General features: G+C 43.9%; 1 pseudogene; it reads left to right on the top strand.

Annotated features, from left to right (window-relative positions):
• Positions 1-2,544: 2,544 nt before the first annotated feature.
• On the top strand, positions 2,545-15,765 carry LOC129012191 (putative uncharacterized protein encoded by LINC01599; annotated as a pseudogene).
• The last annotated feature ends 5,546 nt before the right edge of the window (positions 15,766-21,311 follow it).

The following is a 21,311-nucleotide window of genomic DNA, read 5'->3' as shown; positions in this document are numbered from 1 at the left end:
GTGGTGCTATCTTGGCTCACTGCAACCTCTGTCTCCCAGATTCAAGCAATTCTCCTGCCTCACCCTCCTGAGTAGCTGGGATTACAGGCGCGTGCCACCACACCCGGCTAATTTTTGTATTTTTAATAGAGACGGGGTTTCACCATGTTGGCTAGGCTGGTCTCAAACTCCTGACCTCAGGCGATCCACCTGCCTCAGCCTCTCAAAGTGCTGGGATTACAGACATGAGCCACCGTGCCCAGCCAAGTTGAGGTCTTATATATCACCCCAAATGTATAGATTGGGGAAAAGCCCAGGTTAAGGCCCTCAGAAGTACCAAAATTCAAGGAATAATAGGAAAAAAACAGAACACTTAAAGGTGAAATATTGAAATGTCTTCTGCCTTGACTCTAGGGACAGTCAGTTCTCAAACAGGTTGATGGTCATATAGCTCCCGTTTTTGTACTTCATACACTGAGACTTCCAACTTGCCTTTCATCTGCCAGGATTAGATTTTATACATCTGCCCCCAAGTCAACATAATGATGCTGCCTGCTTAGCAGCTTAGCTATCTGCAGCAGTGCCATCTTTGCACCTTGGTACTTGGGCAGCTATTTTAATACCTCGTCCTTGTTCTAAAAAAATGAGAGAAGACCCCAAAATGAATATGTTGTTACTAATGATAAGGAACTCAGGTCTCAAATGAATACAACTTAGGATGGAAGCCACTGGTATTCAGAAAGCAATAAATCTTTTAGCCTCAATAGCTGCTCACTGGACTTAGTTTGTGAGTTCACTTATGAAAAGGAATGAGGAAAATATTAGTATAGAACCAATATTGGAAATATTGTTGAACATAGGGATCTATTTCTTTTTCTTTTTGATACTGGAATTTTCCTATTTGACTTAAGTAGGTCTGACTTTCTCCGCCCAGCGTCTGGTTGCTCCTCCATCACCATCCTTCATTCCTTTTCCTTCTCTGTTGCTTAACTCACAATTCCCTGGGGCTCTGTCTTTTGACCACTCAGCTCTGCACACATAGATCTTGCAATTTTCATGATTCCAACTACAAGCTTATTGTAGAGGCCCCCTCTCTAGACCTCTGGCTCCGACCCCTCTCTTAAGTCTGACCTCTCCCCTTCAGCTGCCTGCCTGATGTCTTCCTTTGCTTGCCCAACCAAGAGTATGTCTTAGCAAAATTTCTGCAAAAATAGACTCTTCTGCCTCATATTCTTGTTTTACTAATGGCATCACCATTCTTTTAGCATTTCTAGTTTCTTCTGCCTCACATGAACTCAGCGTGTCATACACTGATCTGCCTGTGATGGGTTCTCTCACAGTCCTCCCCCACTTTCCATCTTCATGGCCATTGCCTCAGGTTGGGCCTCACTCCTCTAATAGTCTCCCCACCTTCAATATCTCTCTACACTTATCTGTGCAGGCAGTGGTGGCAGAGCATACTCCTAACCTGGGGTTCCAGACTTTTCATCATGCCACTCCCAATAGCCCACCAAGTTCAGGAGAGACTTGGGTTTCCTGACCCAGGCTAACCCACAGGATCCCCCCTGGATAAGAGGCCCTTCTTGTCTGGGATAGCTAGTAAGTAAGTTTTGAGCTGCCCAAGAGTAAAAGTCAAGATAGAGGAAAGCAGAGTCTAGAAGCAAACAGAGAAATTAGAACATTTTTCCGATGACTCTGTTTGAGTCTCTGAAGCCAGCTATGTCTAAAGCCACCGAAGCCCCTGGACTTCCCAGTTACCTCAGCTAGTTAACTCTATTCTGCTGGTTTGGGGCTGGGTTTCTCTCCCTTGCAGTGGATCAGATCCTAACTGGTAGAGCATTCAAACCTTTCAGCCCATTAAACCCTACTCTTAAGATCCTTCTCAATCATTACCTTCCCAGAAAGTAATCTGCTTTTTAAGTTTGCATTTTGTCCATAATACCCACCAGATCATCTTAACAGTTGATTTAGAAGCCTTCTAGAATAGTGTTGGTTGCTGATCATACTGTGGAGATCTTATCAAACTACAAAAGTAAGCGTTATGAAACTCATCAGAAAGTAAAAGGGAGGAAACAAAAACCTGTTGTGGGAGTGGTTTGATTTAAATGTAACAAAAGAGGAAATCTATTTCTTTGCACCTAGAAAGTGTTCAAGCCTGCACCTCTCCATCCCCCCATCAAGGGATCATTATTTAGTGAGAATAACTCAAGAGATGAGAAAATGAGTAGCTTACATAAGGAGGTAGATTCTGGGGCTTGGTTCTAGCCCCCATGATTATGGGGGTTCCTGAGAAGTGGAGGGAGAATTGCAACATGTATTAGGAGAGGTACTTGGGCAGTGAGGTTTGCCATCTGGAGGGCAAGTGTTTTTTTTTTGTTTGTTTTGTTTTTTGTTTTTGTTTTTCTGAGACGGAGTTTTCGCTCTTGTTGCCCAGCCTGGAGTGCAATGGCGCAATCTCGGCTCACTGCAACCTCCGCCTCCTGGGTTCAAATGATTCTCCTGCCTCAGCCTCCCGAGTAGCTGGGATTACAGGCATGTGCCACCATGCCCAGATAATTTTGTATTTTTAGTAGAGACGGAGTTTCTGCATGTTGATTAGGCTGGTCTGGAACTCCCAACCTCAGGTGATCTGCCTGCCTCGGCCTATCCACCTGCCTCGGCCTCCCATAGTGCTGGGATTACAGGTGTAAGCCACTGCACCCGGCCTTTTTTCTTTTTTCTTTTTCAAAACTTATTAAAACAAATAACAACAACAACAAAATGAGGTCTTGCTACTTTGCCCAGGCTAGTCTTGAACTCCTGGGCTCAAGCAATTCTCCTGCCTCAGCCTCCCAAAGTGCTGAGATTACAGGCATGAGCCACTGCACCTGGCCAGGAGAGCAAGTTTTAAAACTGGCCAGGTCACTAGTCACAATAGCAAAGACTTGGAACTAACCCAAATGTCCATCAATGATAGACTGGATTAAGAAAATGTGGCACATATGCACCATGGAATACTATGCAGCCATAAAAAATGAGTTCATGTCCTTTGTAGGGACATGGATGAAGCTGGAAATCATCATTCTCAGCAAACTATCGCAAGGACAAAAAACCAAACACCACATGTTCTCACTCATAGGTGGGAATTGAACAATGAGAACACTTGGACACAGGAAGGGGAACATCACACACCAGGGCCTGTCATGGGGTGGGGGTATTGGGGAGGGATAACATTAGGAGATATACCTAATGTTAAATGACGAGCTAATGGGTGCAGCACACCAACATGGCACATGTGTACATATGTAACAAACCTTCACATTGTGCACATATACCCTAAAACTTAAAGTATAATAATAAAAAAAGAAAATGGTTGTGAATATTTTGAATCTAATAATAAATTTTGCCTTTCTTTAAAAAAAAAAAAAAAAATCTGGCCAGGTGTTGTAACTCACGCTTGTTGTAATCCCAGTACTTTGGGAGGCTGAGGCAGGAGGATCATTTGAGACCAGCCTGGATAATGTAGTGGGACCTTGTCTTTACTAAAAATAAATTTCAAAAAATTAACCTGGCATGGTGGCACATACCTGGAGTTCCAGCTACTGGACAGGCTGAGGTGGGGGCAGTGCTTGAGCCCAGGAGATGAGCCAGCAGTCAGCTATGATCGTGCCACTGCGCTCCAACCTGGGCGACGAAGCACGAACTTAGCTTAAAAAAAAATAGTTTTAAAACTGAAGGTGCTTTCTTGTTGCTTTTCTCTTGGATTATGGGGAAAGTCACTCTCAGAGTGGAGTTTCAATTTTTTTCCTTTTCTGTTGTATTTCCCTTCAGTTACCCAGCCTTCAGGAAAATCTGACACTTGGGTACTGCCTATGTGTGGTGGCAGAAAGTGAAGAGAAAGGCCAGTATAGGACACATACCTGCCCCACATCTACCGTTCCCACGGTAGAGTCCTAGGTTGATCTTAAAGGTAGCTTTGATGATTGACAGATGATTGGCTGCAGTTGTAGCAGAATTAACCAGCTTACCAGGTTAAATGTTGGGGTTGCGTATGAGTGGGCTTCAGACTCAAAAACTGATGGAAGTGGCGGCTGGGCGTGGTGCTCATGCGTGTAATCCCAGCACTTTGAAAGGCCGAGGCAGGTGGATCGCTTGAGGCCAAGAGTTTGAGACCAGCCTGGCCAACATGGCGAAACCCTGTCTGTACTGAAAACACAAAAATTAGCCAGGCGTGGTGGCGTGCGCCTGTAATCCCAGCTACTTGGGAGGTTAAAGCAGAAGAATTGCTTGAACCCGGGAGGTAGAGTTTGCAGTGAGACGAGATCTTGCCGCTGCACACCAGCCTGGGCAACAGAGTGACATTCCATCTCAAAAAAAAAAGAGAGAAAAAAAAATTCTGATGGAAGTTCTGCCTCATTGACCTGCTTAATGTGATCAGGGATAACATAGGATCCAAGCTAATCCTGCCACTTAGCAATTCAGAGCTATGCATTTAGATAAAGATCTCTGTCCAGCCCTGTGAAATATGAGCAGAGGAGCAGAGGTAGGGGTATGTGTGTGTGTGTGTGAGAGAGAGAGAGAGAGAGAAGGAGAGAGAGAGACAGAAAGGGTGAAGGCTATTAGTAGGTTTGTAATTCTTGGTAAAAGACTGGAGGGGAATCTATTACTTTATTTTTTCACTAGTGTCTCCAGAGGACAGATGTAACTTTCCAGATAGCCTTAAAAAATGTGACTGTTATTCTGCAACAAAAAACAAAAACAAAAAAAAAAAACTCATCATTTTTTATACTCCCCTGAGGTTCCTGGCAAGAAGCGTGAGATTCTATAAAGAGAGAGCCCAGGGTTTTGCCTGTTCAGCTGCCCCTGGTCAGGAGCTTGTGTGTGAATCTCCCCAGAAACACTTCCCAACCATAGGACATTTCCCTTGACTCTGATTCATCCATGAGTCCCCAGAGTATTTTACTACATCTTTCCAAACAATCCATGCCAATCATTGATTATGATTAGGAGCGTGGCCACATAGACCCCCTCAGGTCACCGTGTCCTTCTCCTGATTGAAGATTTATCTCAGCATCACTTGGTGGGGATTTTCTGGACTAACAGAAGCCAGAGGGAGAAGGCTGCACTCCTGCCTCTGCTGCTGACTGGCTGTGAGTTCTGAGGCAGGTCCCTCAGTCTGAGTTTGGTTTTTCACCTGTGAGACAGGGATGATAATAGTGGTGGTGACATTTGGTTGTTTTTGTTTTTGTTTGTTTTTTTTGTTTTTTTTTTTGAGACAGAGTTTCCCCTCTGTTGCCCAGGCTGGAGTGCAGTGGTGTGATCTCGGCTCACTGCCACCTCTGCCTCCTGGATTCAAGCGATTCTTGTGCCTCAGCCTCCCAAGTAGCTGGGATTACAGGTGTGCGGCACCACACCTGACTGATTTTTGTATTTTTATTACAGTCAGCATTTTGCCATGTTGGCCAGGCTGGTCTAGAACCCCTGACCTTAAGTGATCCACCTGCCTCAGCCTCCTAAAGTGCTGGGATTACATGCATGAGCCACCACGCCTGGCCTAGTGGTGACATTTGTTATGTCCACCTATGGAGGTCTTAGGGTTCTCGAACAGTAAGATGGATGTCAGAGCCAAACGTCAACTTGAAATCTGGATGGAAATGTGAGTTCCTGTGGGTATTTCTCACGGTTTACAAACGGCTTGATTCCTTCTTTCCCCTGCTCAGCTGCGTACCACATTTGAAAAGAACAAACGGGGCACCTGGACTTCCAGCTACCTTTGCTCACAGTAGCTGTCTGCAGATCTACTGCATCTCTACATGAGCAGGGTCCTCAGCCCCCGCTGCGTGGCAGGGGGTGGAGATGGACTATGGATCCGCTCCCCTCGTTCTCCCAAGCTGGCTTCCTTTCAGGCCCTAGCTGATCCTGGACCAGATCTTATCAATCTTCTCCTCTCACGCTTTCTCTTCACAGAAGGTGACCCAAGACAAGGAGTCATCATCTCTCCTTATCTGCATCTGGCAGGCCAGGCCATGTGGCAGGTGCTCTGGGTACCAGCTGCCCATTGTTATGTAGAGGAGCAAGTTCCTGAAGGGAGTGGCTACTACCGGACAGAACCTGGGACACGCCAGTATTTGATACCAATTATTATTACTCTACTTACTGGAGCATAGTGGAGTGACCTGGTTTTGCAAATGTGTTTCCTTTAATTCCTTCAACCTATCAAATGAAACAACTGCTCAGCTCAATACTCTGATTTCATTGTTCCTAGAAGAATTTAGGGTTGTAGACCTTCCCAGGCAGGCTGTAAATGCTATTTCGGTCCGTGGGAGCTCCAGGACCTGATTGAAAGCAGCCTAGCCTGTGAGAAGCTCTACTGTGGAGGATCAGGCAGCACTGGGACCTTGGGCTTCCAGGGTGCCAAGTTCTCACAAAGCCTGGCCCCTGGTACAGGGCTCCCTCCAAGCCTGAACCTCAGGGGAAGGCTCAGCAGTCACAGCCCACCAGTGTTTCCTTTCAGCTGCCAATGCTGCTCAGAGAGGGAGGTGCTGCTGCTGCCTGGAGGGGGCAGCCCTGAAGGTTACGGAAGACAGTGGGCAGAGAATGTGGAAAATCACCCAGAGGTTGCTGCTCACACTTCATGTCTTCAGAGCATCACCCCTCATTTTATAGCTGGAGAGGTTGGTGCACAGCCAGGGAAAGCCAGGAACAGGTTCCGGCTTCCATCACTCAGATACTCAGGAATCCCTGGGTACCCCACACTGATTCACACTGCGCTGAGCTGTCCATGGCACAGAACCATTTGTCCACTGTTGCTTCCTCCCTCCAGGGACACTGTCCATCTCCAACAAGGGAGGATCCCAGATACTCACCACAAGCATTCATTTTATAAAAGTCCCAACTGTGGCTCAGGGGTCGGTTCTTGCACCTTATTAGGTTTACCTATGACTTTATCTGCACTCACATAAGCACTAGGGGGACAGGAAGCTGTTACTCCAGTCCTGGGGGCCTCTCTCCTGATGCCTCCATTTTAAAGACTTTGTTCTGTTTGTTCACAGTGTGGATCTACTGACTTTTTTGTGTGCCTGTTTTAACTCACAAATTCCACGGCCTCCTCCTTGAAGACAAGAACAGCATCTTCTTTGCATCTTGCCCCATCCTCGCACTTATTGCTCAGGAATAGTTGATTATCCAGTTCCATGATTAATCTATCTGTCTTTCCTCGAGCACCTACAATATGAGTTCTAGGTTCTACAAGGAATACAAAAATGAGTAGACGTGAATGGAGAGCAGGGCAAAACAGTGGAGAAAGTCAGAGTAGTAGCTTATTTCATAAAGTTTGGTAGGAAACAGGAGACCGGGTTGAGAGGATTGTAGAAGTGCATGGGGAGGGAGGTTGTGGTTGAAGATAAACCTCATGTGGAGGTGACTAGGGGGTGGATGATTGATGGAACAAAGGGTAGAAGAGCCTGGAGGGAAGGAATGGGAACCTGAGCACAGGCAGATTGATTCCTGAAAAAAAGAGTCACCTCTTCAGCAAGACTAATGGAAGAGGGAGGGAAGTGAAGGTGGGGAGGGAAGGGAGAATGGAAGGAGATGTAGCTAAATTTGGACACAGACGTGAAAGAGAAAATGGCTCACCCTAATGTCCTCAGGTTTTCACTGTTGAATGGAAGGAGGGGACGTAAGCCCCAACATTAAAGCACCAAAATTGACAAGGATCCATTGCTGGGATGATTGGGGGTGGCATATGCGACTCAGAAATGGCGCTGTGGCCTGATTGGGGGAGGTCAAGGGAAAAGGAGGGGAAAGGAGAGCAAAGTTGGGGAAATAGGAATTATCTCTAGGGCTATCTTTTCTTCCCTCTCCCACTCACACCCCATGTATCAGGATCCTGAGGCCCATCTGGCCTCCCCCAAGTTCTGAAGTTCTCTCTCCTTCCCTCGTGGTGTGATTTGTGGCTAAGTAACTACTTGCTGTTACTGGTTCAGTAGGTGCTCCTGGCTTTATGTGCTTTCCTTTCTCAGGTACCAGTGTGATATTCTTAGAAGATGGGAGAAGCACAGTTAGATTTTGGTTCACATAGTCTGTGATACTTTGTTATGGCAGCCCCAACAAACTAACAAATTCATCTTACAGCTATATTTTAAAAGTATGAGATATTAGCCAGGTGTGGTGGCATATGCCTGTAATCCCAGCTACTCAGGAGGCTGAGGCACGAGAATCTCTTGAACCCAGGAGGCAAATGTTACAGTGAGCCAAGATCACGCCACTGAACTCCAACCTGGGCAACAGAGAGAGACTCTGTCTCTAATAAATAAATAAAATTTAAAAATTAAAAGTATGAAATATATTTCATCAGCATTTTAAGTATTATTTGATATGTCAAAAACTGGGTTATACAGTCGTTTAGACTCTATAAATAAACTAATCATAAATATATTCAATAAGAAGGTATTTACTTAACAAAAGACTTAACATTAAACATTTGTTCAAATTCATCTACTCTTTTCATGAAAAATATTTCTTAAAACAAGGTTTTGTTAACTATGGCAGAGTAGTCATTAATTTCCAGCAAACCTGGCTGCTTCCCCTATTAGCACATGGGATTAAATTATCCCCTGTGAAGGGACTGGTGTTTTGGGACATGGGACATTGTCTTAACCCAGGCAGCTATAACACATATACTGTAGACTGGGTGGCTTAGACCAGGGGTCCCCAGTCCTTGGGCCGTGGACTGCTACTGGTCCATGTCCTGTTAGGACCTGAGGTGCAGAGCAGGAGGTGAGCAGCACTCCAGTGAGCCCTGCCTCCTGCCAGATCAGCAGCGGAATCAGATTCTCACAGGAGCGCAAACCCTGCTGTGAACTGTCATGTGAGGGATCGAGCTTGTGTGCTCCTTATGAGACTTTAATGCCTCCCACCACTGGTCCGTGGACAAATTGTCTTCCACAAAATGAGTCTCTGGTGTCAAAAAGGTTGGGGAACGCTGGCTTAGACAACAGAAATTTTGTTGTTTAATTTTTTCACAGTTCTAGAGGCTGGACAGTCCAAGATCAAGGTGCCTGCATCTGGCATCTAGTGTGGGCCCTATTCCTGGTTTGCAGGTGGGTGTCTTCTTGCTGTGTCCTCACTTGGCAGAGAGAAAAGAGAGAGCAAGCTCTTGTGTCTTTTTATAAGGGCACTAATACCATTCATGAGCCTGCCACCCTCATAACCTAGTCACCTCCCAAAGGCCCTGCCTCCTAATACCATCACATTGGAGGTTAGGATTTCAACATAGGAATTTGGGGAGGCCACAAACATTCAGTACGTAACAAGTGCCTACAATAGAAATTCCTCTCACACTCTTTGAGTGCACACCACGCAGTGTGCTAGATGTCACTCCCAAATGTCATTCCCTGAATTCTCACAACAGGCCTAGGAGATGGGCAGGTATCCCATGGCACATACAAGAATATCAGAACTCAAAGTGATTAAATAACCATCTGCAGTTACAGAGCTAATCATTAGGGAGAATGTTCCCTAGTTCTGATAGGCCAGGTGTAGATCCCAGCTCTGCTGCATCCCGGCAATGTGACCTCGGCAGGCAGCTCAACTTCTCTTTATCTCAGTTTCTTCATTTGTAAAGTGGAGACATGGTACTACGCACATCATGGGGTTGTTGGACAGATTAAATGAGATAATATATCTTCTTGGCACAAAGCCTGGCACATATAAAGTCCTCAAATATTAGCTATTATTATTGCTTTAAGAAATATGGTAAGTAAAAATAATATCAGACACTCTATAGCAGTGTTTACAAAGAGCTTTCTGTTTTGTCTGATGAGGAAACTGAGGCTGAGAGAAGTTAAATAACTCAATTGGGGCCCCCCAGCCAGTAAGCTGTGGGAAGGGGACTCAACCCAGCCTTTTGACTCCCAGCAGGGCAGAGCTGCAAAATTCTGACAGCCACTCCACTAGTCAGTGTCCTTGAAATAATCAAAGCTCCTATCTCAGCTTAAAAGTCATGCCTGTGTGTGTGTGAATTTACTGTGGAGGAGGGAAACGGCTCAGACTCTTATCCTGTTGTGTAAAGTGCTTCTTGCTTTACATCTCTGCTAGTCAGGGTTCTCCAAAGAAACAGAAACAATAGGATGTGCATAGAGAGAGAGAGATTGGTTTTAAGGAATTGGCTCATGTGATGGAGGCTGGTCAGTCCAAAATTTACAGGGTGGGCTAGCAGCTAAAGACCCAGTAAAGAGCTAATGTTGCAGTTGAGGTCTGAAGGCTGTTTGCTAGCAGACTCCTTCTTGCTCAGGAGAGGCCAGCCTTCTGTTCCATTAAGGCCTTCAGATGATTGGTGAAGCTTATCAGATATCATGGAGGGCCATCTGCTTTACTGAAAGTCAACCAATTTAAATGTCAATGTCATCTAAAAACACCCTCACCAGGAGCACCCACAATAATGTTTGACCAAATATCTGGACACTTTGGCCCAGCCAACTTGACATGTAAAATTAACCATCACAACATCTTTGCCTAGCTCCATCAAGAATTGGCTGAGAGATCTTATGCAAGGTACTGACCTTAACTCCCACTCACCACATGCCCTGGAAAGACGAAAAAGCGCTGTAGGATAAGGTTGAGTCTTTGAACCCAACCCTCCCATCGTTTTTCTTTCAGAAGAAGGATGCTGTTAATGAAGCAATTCACTTTGTTTCATTTTCAGTCTATCCACTTGTGGTATCAGGCTGATAGGTGAACCTTTTTTTTTTTTTAGTTTCCTCTTTTCTTTTGACATGGTGGTAATGTTTTACTTTTATATTAACTACAAGCTTGCATGTAACTAAAGGAACCAGGGAGGGAAGCTGTGTTTTTATCTTCTCTTTAATTATGGTACTTGTTTAAGATTAGCTAAGCCTGGCTCATTTTTTAAAAGTCAATTTTATCGAGGTAGAACTGCTGATTGCAAAAGTAGGTTTTAAAAACATTCCATATCTATATAGAAATGGTATAAAACTAAAAGTTAAATTCTGTGTAAACTGAAATAGCACCATCTTGAATGTCAGGGAAAGGACATACTTTATAAACTGGTCTTGATGGTGGTGTGCCTAAAGTGCAGGGGCAAAATTTAGCCTTCTTTTTTTTTTTTAGGCTAGTCAAGTGAAGCAGTGGAGTGGAGAAGGAATAAAGAAATCTGTAACTGGTTGTGATCAATTAGTTGTAAACACCATTGCACTCAGACCAGCCAAAAATTAGCCTCTTAAGTGTTAAAACTATAAAACAAAAAGCATGAGGCAGCAGATTTGTGAAAGTTTTAAAATTACCTCCAGTAATTTAAATTTAAATACTTTAATTAAATTATTAGGGAAACCTGCCAAGGCCAGTAAGCAGAAATTCTCACCCAGTAACCAATGCAAGTAATAATTCTAATGGAATACTCAGCTGGCAAGATATCTGAAGTATGGCAACGGAAGGACTCTAATGAATAAACTAACTACCTTTTATTTATATGGCACTCTAAGGTTTTGAAAGGACTTTCATTGATATTAATCTTGTTTATTTCATCCTTACAACCACCTGATGCCATAGGACAGCCAGATCTCTTTCTCCCCATTGAGACTAAGAGAGGTCTGAGGTCATATAGCTGCAAAGTGGCAGGGAACAGACTGAGATCATCTTTCCTCTGCATTATCATCAGTCCAAGGTCTTTGTTGGGTGACTGAGACTCACATCTAGGGCCCAGGGGTGGGTGAAGGAGAATGATGGACAGAATCATTATAGAAGAGAATTATGGCCATTCTTGCAATTGACCCATCTCAAGAAAAATAGAGTTCATTCAAAATGGTATTGCCATTTTGAATTAGAGACTTTGGGTCATATAAATTTGCAGGCCTGCACATTTACTCCCCAGAATGAGACAACACAGAAGAAAAAAAAAGGAGAGAGGGAATGAGCACTTTAACAGAATTTAAATATTACTGCCTTTTTCACTCCCAAACCTTGAGGAATGGCAGTGGAGGAGGGTAAGGGAAAGAGTGCTGCTGGGGACATTTCTCTCCCCGAGAGGAGAGAGTCACACCGCCAGAGCTGTGAAAGATGAATCACATCTTTTACATCAGGACTTGGTACAGATTTCCTGGGAAACCTGTCACTGAGGATATAATAGAGATGACTGTTCTTTTGGGGAGATTAGCATTTTCTGGAGGGAATAGTATAAATCAATTTGGGGTTAAATGGCAAATTAAGATGAAAATTAAACGAGTGTAATATGGCTTTTGTGGGCTGTGTTCACCTCTCCAGGAAGTCGGCATGGCCAGATTATGTGAAAGAGAAAATGTCAGACTTGGTCGCAAAAGTGAAAAGGGGTGATATTTTTGATCTCACCTTCCTTGACAGGAGGGGCTCTTTTTAAAATCGAGATGACACCTCTCAGTTTACAAGGCACTCCCCTGTGTATCATTTACGCTCTACCAAGCAGATGCATGGTTCCTGTTTTCTAGATGAGATAGCTCAAGGCCACAGCTAAAGGCACATACTGGGCCTGCAGCTCAAAGCCCATGTCCTCTCCACTCCATCACGAGGCCGACCCCCTCAGTCTCTAGATGGGGGCAGAGTGGCTGATGCAATGACTTATTGGCTCCTTGTTATAAAGGTAACCAACCATATTGTTCTGCCCAGACATGGGAGAGTCCTGGTCAAACTACGACAGTTGGTCACCCTACTCCTATATTTTCATTAGTACTCGCAGGAGATTCTCCAAGAACCACACTGAATGCTAAGACATTTTAGGACACAGCTATATATGCTTGGGATTTGCATATAGTTTCATTCTACCCAAACAGTATTTGCCAGCATTTTAAAATTTACTCTTAGCCTCCTAAGATTGCTATTTTGATTTCTTTTTCTTCTTCACTTGTTTATAGTTTTTCATTGTTATTGTCTCAGATCACCAAAAAGTGGACAGGGAGGAGGAGTGGAAGCAAGGAAAAATAAGGAAAGAAATACACTGGATCCCATTGTTTACAATGTGTCTTGGCTGCAGTGTGTTGAGGACCAGTCTATAGCAGGAATTCCCAAACTTGAACATGGTGGTAGGGAGCCTCTAAGACAGCTCCCAGGATTCCCGCCTCTTGCCATTCATGCTCTTGGGTAATTCTCTTCCCTCTTCCCTTGAGAAGATTTGTCTTGAGGGCTCACTTTTGTGTTTGTGCTTCACCTCCACCCCTCACTTCTCTCTTTCTCTCCCTTTCTCCTCTTCCCTTTCTCCCTCCCTCCATCTCCTTTCTAACCCTGGGAAAGGCCAGATGCCGTGCTGTGAGCAGCCCTATAGACAGGTCCCTGTGGTGAGGAACTGGTGTTTCCAGGACCCAAGGCCTGCTGAGGGCCAGTTAGGTGAGCTTGGAAGCAGACTCCCTAGCGCCAGCAAAGGCTTGAGATGACAAACATCTTGACTGCAGCGCCATGAAAGACCACAAGCCAGGATCATAATGCCAAGTCAGTCCCAAAGTCCTCACCCATGTAAACTACAAGATGATAAATATTGGTGGTTTTCAGCCTTGATTTTTAGGGTAATTTGTTCAGAAGCAATAGATAACTAATACAAATGTATATCAGAACCACTTAGATAACAACTTAATAAAATGTGTATTCTGGGTCGCACCCCCAGAGATATTAGTCAACAGATGTGGCCTGAGATCTTTGCCTTTTCACCAGGAATCCCAGGAGAATCTGAACTGAACAAACTTCTGCTTGAGAGCGCATAGAATTAACTCTCACCTGGGAAGGCCGGACCGTAGGGAAGACTACGAGGAAGGGCGAATTGCCAGATGAAAACAAGATGCCCAGTTATATTTAAATTTCAGATAAGTAACAAATAATGTTTTAGTCTTAAGTATACCCAATACAGTATGTGGGACATATTTACATAGAAACAGGATTTGCTGATTATCTGAAATTCAGATGTAACTGAGTGTTCCATATTTCTGTTTGCTAAATACCATCCAGAGGTCCCACAGGAAGTGAAGGCCCAATGGGAAGTAAAGTGGTGCCTCCTTTTCCTGGATGGCAGGATTTTTCTCCTTAAGGACATGGAGGCCTAGGCTCTTCCTTCCTGTGGGGAGGTGGCCTCCAATGGCCTCGGAAGTCTTGGTGTCCTTCTCCCCGAGGGGCTACAGGTTGCTCAGGATGGTCCTGCCCCTCCCACTCCAAAGACTCGCACCAGACTGAGTCACTCCTGGATGTTCTGGTGGGAGGGTTTTGGGGAGTCCCCCACACAGCCCCACCTCACCTCCAAGAGGCTGGAGGCCCCACAGGTGGGTACAGTGTTGGTGGCCAGCCCCTTGGTGGCCATGGCTGGTGGGTGGGCGAGGAAACTGGTCCCGTTGGTGGACCTCATGCCTGGTGGGCGCCGCCCACGGCACTGGGAACTTCCTTGCTCCTTTTGGTGCTGTTGGCACAGCCTTTCCAGAGCAGCAAATGAATGCCAGTCTCCTCCCACACCCCTCCAGGAACGCAGACCAACACAGCTGCTCTATTAAATGTGTGCACTTCTTATTCTGAGTATGTCTGAGTCTCTGATGAGCTCTATTTATTGCAGCCCTCAGCCCTGTAAAGAGGAGGATGGTTCCAAAGAGCCCTGAATGCGGGTGGTTTTATGAAATCAGCCTCTCACTTCTTTGTATATACTTTCTTGTCACAGGAACAGCCTTAATTTTGATGTTTATTTTGAACTATGAAATATAAGATGAATGAGAGTATGAGTGTATGTATGAGCGTGTGTGTATGAGTGAGAGAGAGAAAGACAGAGAGAGAGATTGGCTGGATAGACTGAAATGCTTAAGGCAGGGATGGAAGATGAAGACTGAGAAAATGTGTGGCTGTGGTAGAATCAGAAACTTTAATATGTGCTTTGAAAGCAGACCTGAAAGTGAGGTGACATCACTCTGCTGTGGTTCGGCCTCACTCAGCAGCCTGATGCAAGCCAAACACCCACAAGAGGGGAACTCCACTCAGTCACTCTCCTGAGAGAAACTCTGGAGGTGTCTGACCTTTTGAGAGCAAGGAGGAGGTTTGGAATCAAGTGTACAGAAGCTCTGTTTGTCCTGGAGGCTCTTAAAGGCTCCAGGAGAACACTTTGGGTGCTGCTTTATATGAATAAAACCAGCATGGCTAAAAAAAATATTCAAAAAGTAGAATCCAAGGATGATGGTGCCACTGCACATCTTGCACGTCAGGAAGAATCCCACGTTCCTGGGCCCCCACCCCTGGTGTAGCTGACTTGGAAAGCTGAAGAAGACCATGAAGCTAGATTTACAGGATGTTACAGAGCCAGAAAGTACTTTAATAATCTAGGCTAGGGCCCAGTGCAGTGGCTCCTGCCTGTAATCCCAGCACTTTTAGGGGCCAAGGCGGGAGGATTGCTTGAGCCCAGGAATTCAAGACCAGCCTGGACAACATAGCGAGCTTCTGTCTCTACAAAAAGTAAAAAATTAGCAGGGCATGGTGGTGCAGGCCTGTAGTTACAGTACTCAGGAAGCTAAGGCAGGAGGATCGCTTGAGCTCAGGAGATCAAGGCTGCAGTGAGCACTCCAGCCTGGGCAACAGAGCGAGACCCTATCTCCAACAAACAAACACAAAAAATCCAGGCCAGGTTCCTGTCTAACAAAGAAGAAGCAAGGCTCCCACTTTGGCCTTCAGTTTGACTTCTCTGGGCATCTGAAAAATTAGTAGCAACCTCACAGATTTATTGTGAAGATTAAGTGCAATGATGTATATAAAGCCCTTGGCACTTTGCACCCAGTAAGTTTGAGCTGTTCTTATTTCACGGGTTCTGTGTGCTTGAGTGCGTGGTGGCAAGGTTGGGGTGGGCGGGGGGAGCTGTTTCAGCATCGTACAAAAAAGAGTTCAGCTTCCTGAGACAGAGTTCTTATATATTTAGAGTCTTTTTAATTGGAAAGGACAAAATAGGCCATTTAATTGAATCCCTTTGTTTTAGAGCTGATGAAACTGAGCTCCAGACAAGTGAGGGCCTGCTCTGGATCCCACGACGGCCTCCTGTTCGGGAATCCTGTATCATGCCTACACAGTAGGGAAACTGCTGTGCTTTTAGCCTAGAAACTCCGCTGCGAGTCATTTACGCAGCAGCAGATGGGAGTTCTAGCACACTAGACCAAGTGCTTGGTTGGATCTTTTCAGAGACCACCGGCGCCATCATGATGGGCCCCTGAACTTTTGTTAATGAATGAAAGTGCTACGTAGAATTACATACAAAGGCAAGTCTGGATTTGAAATTAATGACCGTGAGATTCAGAAATGATTTTGAGATAAAATGAATAGTTCAAGAAAATTTGCATTGCAGTAAACAACATTGCTTAGGAAAACTCCTCTGTAGAATTTCAGAGACAAAGATCATGTCTGTTGTTTTAATTCATAGCCGCAGGGGGCTTGGAGAGAGGAGGAAGAGTGAGAGTTCTGAAGCTCTTTTTTTTTTTTCTTTGAGACAGAGTCTCGCTCTGTTACCCAGGCTGGAGTGCAGTGGTGTGATCTCAGCTCACTGCAACCTCCGCCTCCCAGGTTCAAGCGATTCTCCTGCCTCAGCCTCCTAAGTACCTGGGACTACAGATATGTGTCACCACACCCAGCTAATATTTGTATTTTTAGTAGAGACAAGGTTTCACCATGTTGGCCAGGATGGTCTTGATCTCCTGACCTCGTGATCTGCCTGCCTCTGCCTCCCAAAGTGCTGGGATTACAGGCATGAGCCACAGCTGTGCAGAAATAGGACTGTTTTCTCTTTCTGAAATAGACTAGCTTTTAAATATATAGCAATGTCTAACATTGGTCAAACACTTGGTATGTATTTTACTTACTTGTTTAATCTTCACAACAACCTTAGGAGATAGGTGCTAGACTTATCCCATTTACAGATAAGAACACTGAGACCAAAGAGTAGCTTATTCATGTTCAAATAGCTAGTAAACAGCAGCATCGGGACCAAATCTCTGATTCTGGCTTCAGAGCCATTCTCTACTCTTTTGAGAGAGTCCAGGTACCAAACCTATGAGACTAAGAACTATTAAACATTCCCTGTGCACGTGTGCATTTCATCACATCACTATCCCAAGGTTAAGTGTATGCAGCTGAATCCTCTTAGTGTCTAACACCCTAGTCTGCCCTACCATACTGTTGGTCTGGAAATTCTGCAGAAACTATGGGTGGGATCTTTTATTTTCTAATCTCCAATGCTCAGCCCTTACTTTATGGCTGCTGGAAGAAAAGCCAGAACTAGCTCTGCTCTTTAGTCCATAAATAGCATAAGGAGCCAGCACCAGGCTTAGTATTAATAGTTTTTTGTTGTTGTTGTTTGTTTTTGAGACAGAGTCTCACTCTTTCGCCCAGAGCTGGAGTGCAATGGAGCCATCTCGGCTCACTGCGACCTCTGCCTCCTGGGTTCAAGCAATTCTCCTGCCTTAGCATCCCAAGGAGCTGGGATTACAGGTACCTGCCACCACGCAGGGCTAGTTTTTTTTTTTTTTTTTTTTCTTTTTTTTTTTTTTTGTATTTTTAGTAGAGACAGGGTTTTGCCATGTTGGCCAGGCTGGGCTTGAACTCCTGACCTCAGGTGATCTGCCTGCCTCAGGTGATCCACCGCACCTGGCCTGGATGTATACGAATTTATCATATATTAAAGAATATTTCAGGCCAGGTGTGGTGGCTCACGCTTGTAATTCCAGCACTACAGGAGGCTGAGGCAGGAGGATCACTTGAGGTCAGGAGCTCAAGACCAGCCTGGCCAACATGGTGAAACCCCGTCTGTACTAAAAATATAAAAATTACCCGGGTGTGGTGGCAGGTGCCCGTAATCCTAATTATTTGAGAGGCTGCAGCAGGATAATTGCTTGAACCCAGGATGCGGAAGTTGCAGTTAGCAGAGATCACGCCACTGCAGTCCAGCCTGGGCGACAGAGCAAGACTCCATCTCAAAAGAAAAAAAAAGAATATTTCTATTGTGTCTCATCTTACAGATAATGCTGAAATAAATATTAACACACGTGTGTTTTTGTCTTGGATTGGTTTCGTTATTATTTATGAAAAAAATCCTAGAAGTGGAATTGTTAGGTCAAAGAATATTTGTATTCTAAATTTTAATTGATGTTTGCATATGCCACAAAGAGGTTGCACCAATTTGCTCTCAGTGAGAAGGAATTTTTTCTTCTTTTTTCATTATATTTTTATTATACTTTAAGTTCTAGGGTACATGTGCACAATGTGCAGATTTGTTACATATGTATACATGTGCCATGTTGGTGTGCTGTACCCATTAACTCGTCATTTACATTAGGTATATCTCCTAATGCTATCCCTCCCCCCTCCCCCCGCCCCACAACAGGCCCCGGTGTGTGATGTTCCCCTTCCTGTGTCCAAGTGTTCTCATTGTTCAATTCCCACCTATGAGTGAGAACATGCAGTGTTTGGTTTTTTGTCCTTGCCATAGTTTGTGGAGAATGATGGTTTCCAACTTCATCCATGTCCCTACAAAGGACATGAACTCATCATTTTTTATGGCTGCATAGTATTCCATGGTGCATATGTGCTACATTTTCTTAATCCAGTCTATCATTGTTGGACATTTGGGTTGGTTCCAAGTCTTTGCTATTGTGAATAGTGCTGCAATAAACATATGTGTGCATGTGTCTTTATAGCAGCATGATTTATAATCCTTTGGGTATATACCCAGTAATGGGATGGCTGGGTCAAATGGTATTTCTAGTTCTAGATCCCTGAGGAATCACCACACTGTCTTCCACAATGGTTGAACTAGTTTACAGTCCCACCAACAGTGTAAAAGTGTTCCTATTTCTCCACATCCTCTCCAGCACCTGTTGTTTCCTGACTTTTTAATGATTGCCATTCTAACTGGTGTGAGATGGTATCTCATTGTGGTTTTGATTTGCATTTCTCTGATGGCCAGTGATGATGAGCATTTTTTCATGTGTCTGTTGGCTGCATAAATGTCTTCTTTTGAGAAGTGTCTGTTCATATCCTTTGCCCACTTGTTGATGGGGTTGCTTGTTTTTTTCTTGTAAATTTGTTTGAGTTCTTTGTAGATTCTGGATATTAGCCCTTTGTCAGATGAGTAGATTGCAAAAAGTTTCTCCCATTCTGTAGGTTGCCTGTTCACTCTGATGGTAGTTTCTTTTGCTGTGCAGAAGCTCTTTAGTTTAATTAGATCCCATTTGTCAATTTTGGCTTTTGTTGCCATTGCTTTTGATGTTTTAGACATGAAGCCTTTGCCCATGCCTATGTCCTGAATGGTAGTGCCTAGGTTTCCTTCTAGGGTTTTTATGGTTTTAGGTCTAACATTTAAGTCTTTAATCCATCTTGAATTAATTTTTGTATAAGGTGTAAGGAAGGGATCCAGTTTCAGCTTTCTACATAAGGCTAGCCAGTTTTCCCAGCACCATTTATTAAATAGGGAATCCTTTCCCCATTGCTTGTTTTTGTCAGGTTTGTCAAAGATCAGATGGTTGTAGATGTGTAGTATTATTTCTAAGGGCTCTGTTCTGTTCCATTGGTCTGTATCTCTCTTTTGGTACCAGTACCATGCTGTTTTGGTTACTGTAGCCTTGTAGTATAGTTTGAAGTCAGGTAGCATGATGCCTCCAGCTTTGTTCTTTGGCTTAGGATTGACTTGGCAATGTGGGCTCTTTTTTGGTTCCATATGAACTTTAAAGTAGTTTTTTCCAATTCTGTGAAAAAAGTCATTGGTAGCTTGATGGGGCTGGCATTGAATCTATAAATTACCTTGGGCAGTATGGCCATTTTCACGATATTGATTCTTCCTACCCATGAGCATGGAATGTTCTTCCATTTGTTTGTATCCTCTTTTATTTCATGGAGCAGTGGTTTGTAGTTCTCCTTGAAGAGGTCCTTCACATCCCTTATAAGTTGGATTCCTAGGTATTTTATTCTCTTTGAAGCAATTGTGAATGGGAGTTCACTCATGATTTGGCTCTCTGTTTGTCTGCTATTGATGTATAAGAATGCTTCTGATTTTTGCACATTGATTTTGTATCCTGAGACTTTGCTGAAGTTGCTTATCAGCTTAAGGAGATTTTGGGCTGAGACAATGGGGTTTTCTAGATATACAATCATGTCATCTGCAAACAGGGACAATTTGACTTCCTCTTTTCCTAATTCAATACCCTTTATTTCTTTCTCTTGTCTGATTGGCTTGGCCAGAACTTCCAACACTATGTTGAACAGGAGTGGTAAGAGAGGGCATCCCTGTCTTGTGCCAGTTTTCAAAGGGAATGCTTCCAGTTTTTGCCCATTCAGTATGATATCGGCTGTGGGTTTGTCATAAATAGCTCTTATTATTTTGAGATACGTCCCATCAATACCTAATTTATTGAGAGTTTTTAGCATGAAGGGCTGTTGAATTTTGTCAAAGGCCTTTTCTGCATCTATTGAGATAATCATGTGGTTTTTGTCTTTGGTTCTGTTTATATGCTGGATTACGTTTATTGATTTGCATATGTTGAACCAGTCTTGCATTCCAGGGATGAAGCCCACTTGATCATGGTGGATAAGCTTTTTGATGTGCTGCTGGATTTGGTTTGCCAGTATTTTATTGAGGATTTTTGCATCGATGTTCATCAGGGATATTGGTCTAAAATTCTCTTTTTTTGTTGTGTCTCTGCCAGGCTTTGGTATCTGGATGATGCTGGCCTCATAAAATGAGTTAGGGAGGATTCCCTCTTTTTCTATTGACTGGAATAGTTTCAGAAGGAATGGTACCAGCTCCTCCCTGTACCTCTGGTAGAATTCTGCTGTGAATCCGTCTGATCCTGGACTTTTTTTGGTTGGTAAGCTATTAATTATTGCCTCAATTTCAGAGCCTATTATTGGTCTATTCAGAGATTCAACTTCTTCCTGGTTTAGTCTTGGGAAGGTGTATGTGTCGAGGAATTTATCCATTTCTTCTAGATTTTCTAGTTTATTTGCATAGAGGTGTTTATAGTATTCTCTGATGGTAGTTTTTATTTCTGTGGGATCAGTGGTGATATCCCCTTTATCATTTTTTATTGTGTCTATTTGATTCTTCTCTCTTTTCCTCTTTATTAGTCTTGCTAGCAGTCTATCAATTTTGTTGATCTTTTAAAAAAATCAGCTCCTGGATTCAATGATTTTTTGAAGGGCTTTTTGTGTCTCTATTTCCTTCAGTTCTGCTCTGATCTTAGTTATTTCTTGCCTTCTGCTAGCTTTTGAATATGTTTGCTCTTGCTTTTCTAGTTCTTTTAATTGTGATGTTAGGGTGCTAATTTTGGATCTTTCCTGCTTTCTCTTGTGGGCATTTAGTGCTATAAATTTCC

Source organism: Pongo pygmaeus, chromosome 15, assembly GCF_028885625.2.
Source record: "Pongo pygmaeus isolate AG05252 chromosome 15, NHGRI_mPonPyg2-v2.0_pri, whole genome shotgun sequence".
NCBI classification, from domain to species: Eukaryota; Metazoa; Chordata; class Mammalia; order Primates; family Hominidae; genus Pongo; species Pongo pygmaeus.
This window is presented reverse-complemented; position numbering and strand designations above follow the sequence as displayed.